The following is a 2,865-nucleotide window of genomic DNA, read 5'->3' on the forward strand; positions in this document are numbered from 1 at the left end:
GCGATATCACACAGAAAAATCTTTACCATTCAACACCTCTACTCTGTGGTTCCTTCCACCATTGACAATACTATTATTGTAGTAGATAGTACATACATATAACAATCATTTTTTAGCAATGGGTGCTTACAACACAGTAACATGGCTAAAAATAATGATCATTATGGTAAATAACACATTCAATAAAACCTATTTAGGTTAAAAGCATTATTTTTGTCTAATAATGTCTCTTGATATTGTCTTAAAATTTGTTCATCTCAAAATGATTTTATTTATTTCAGTAGCACTCAGCACTCATGTTTTTTCTGTAATCCAACTATAACCAGAAGGAAAGTATTGGTAGATCGATTTTTACTTCCTTGCAGACCTAAAGTCTGGATTATTCAGGAAGCTACTGGGCATATACAAGCCTCTTGGGATCATTCAGCCAATTTTGCTTAGTAGAGATTCTCAGTAATGTAAACTGACGCCTTTCATTCACAGCACTGCTACTATATAGAAAACCAAGACAATGTACTCTCCATTCCACTTATTTATAGAACTGATTTATTAATTTGACTGGACTGGAAAGGTTTAAGGTAAAATTCACATGCTTGAATTTTAGAACATCTTGCTCTAATTAATAATAGACTACCCTAAAAGCGCAGCTCAGCTTACATGACAAATGTTACATTGTAAAATAGGGCTGTGAAATCACTTATCATTTTTATAAATAGTAATTGTAATCTTTCTTGTTCACCTGCTTGCTAAGTACTGGTTGAGCCCAAAAGTCATTTTACACCCATTTGTGGCTTATGCAATAGGCACAGCAGTGTCTATGGAATGTAGCTGTGCCATTGTGTACTGCCAGTTCCCTTGTGGCATCATGCAGAATTTAAATAGAATGGATGTCCTAAAATCCAATACATATCCAGGAGACTGCAAAGGTATTTAATACTGTCAATTATTTTATTCATGTAATTGACCAATTGGTTTATTAATGCTTTCCTTAATAAACCAGATTGGTTTGAAAACTGATCTGCTTCAGCTGAGTTGAACAAGAATCATAAGGTAAAGGTCACGTCTTTGTTGCTTTTTAGCACAATAGGTTTAAATCCTGGTGAAGTTAATATTTAGTAAAATTTTCACTGTAATTAATGAAACATAATATAAAATATATCAAAATGTACCACAACAAATAAAAAGCACAGTTGAGTAATAGGCTCTAAAAGCTTGTTCAAATAACACCCCCTATGTGAATGCTTATTGTGTTAGAATGCATTGATGCGTTGACTAATGTTCTGCATCACTAATGCAAGAAAAACTTCTCTACGCACTACTGATTTAAAGCAGAGTTTTTCTACCAATCATGAATGTAACGGAGCATTGGAAAATATATTGTGGGTGTAGTGGTAACTTCCCTTGCACATAAGTAAATATGCTTAAGATACCCTTGGCTGGGTATTTGCCAACCCAGACACAAGTATATAGAAAATAATAAAGCAAAAGTAGACAGAGGGTTTTTTTGTCAAAACAGATATTGTATTAGTGATCTATTCTCAAAATACAATACAATTTTGATACATAGATACATATAAATCTCACACAATAAGGTAACAAAAAGCATCAGATAATTGTTTGCCAAAGTATTTGGCACTAGACAATATGCAGGAATAATGAGTGGATTGACCACAAACGTTCATATAGTACACTACCTGCAAACAGAGTTATAGAACTTGCCTATATGTGACCGAAATTACCTGACGCATTTTGCCCAATAGAGGTTTCCTCAGGGGTGGTCGCACATGAGCGGAACACTGTGGAGTGCTGAAAGAATGATAATATACATACCTATATTGATATATAACATACGTATATTGGCAAACTGCAATCAGAAAAACATAATGTACAAAATAGATAGGTATATGTATATTAGGTTGAATACCATTATAGTGTTTGTGTTGTATACCATAATAAATCAGATGCTTAGTGGGATAATAGGGTCCCAGGCTCAGTAAGATCTAATTTAGGGATATTTAAAATATGTGATTATGTGAGAGGTTAACTGAAACATCCTTATTTGCAATTCAAATGACCAGAAATGAAATATATATATAATATACAATATACATAGATTATGAATAAAAAATCAAAAACTCACATGATCCCCATCATAGTTATGCGTGTTTAGGTTGGTCAGCTTTACCCAGTGTGTGATTGAAGATAAATACGTGCCCCAATAACTGATGCCTGTATGTATAATAAATGGTAAATGAAGTAATAGTGTATTAGGCTGTAAAATATATAATGGAAGGATAGATAGGAAAGGTACAGATTGTCCAAAGTATTTTGGGAAAGTAGATGTGAAAGGTTAAAAGTTTGGTAAGATAAGCAAAAATTCAGACAATAAACTGTACCTTGTTCAAATGGTTTAAAGTTAGAGTCAAGTAGGATCTGGGTCAGTGAGATGTAAGAGCAAATGAGCGGTAATGGTTGCCTTAAAAGCATGTGGAAGGTGATGTCCTCGACCATTCGCACCTATGTGTGCGCATGCGTGACAATACTAGTGCGCATAAACCCAACACACACGTCACTCAAGGGGAAGTGGATGCCCCTATGAGTGACGACAATGAAGTACGTCCTACCTCTTGTCAAAGCAAGAATCGGGAGACATGTGAATAAATGAAAATATGAGTGTAGTAGTAAATAACATCTAAGATGAAAGACTAAATAGTGGAATTGAATGTTGAGATATATATATATATATATATATATATATATATATATATATATATATATATATGTAAATATATATATAGTAAAGTAAAAAAAAGGGGGATCTTACCAGGGAAAGGACATACACTTACTATTAGCAATACTTCTGCC

This window comes from Pyxicephalus adspersus, chromosome 7 (genome assembly GCF_032062135.1).
Source record: "Pyxicephalus adspersus chromosome 7, UCB_Pads_2.0, whole genome shotgun sequence".
NCBI classification, from domain to species: domain Eukaryota; kingdom Metazoa; phylum Chordata; class Amphibia; order Anura; family Pyxicephalidae; genus Pyxicephalus; species Pyxicephalus adspersus.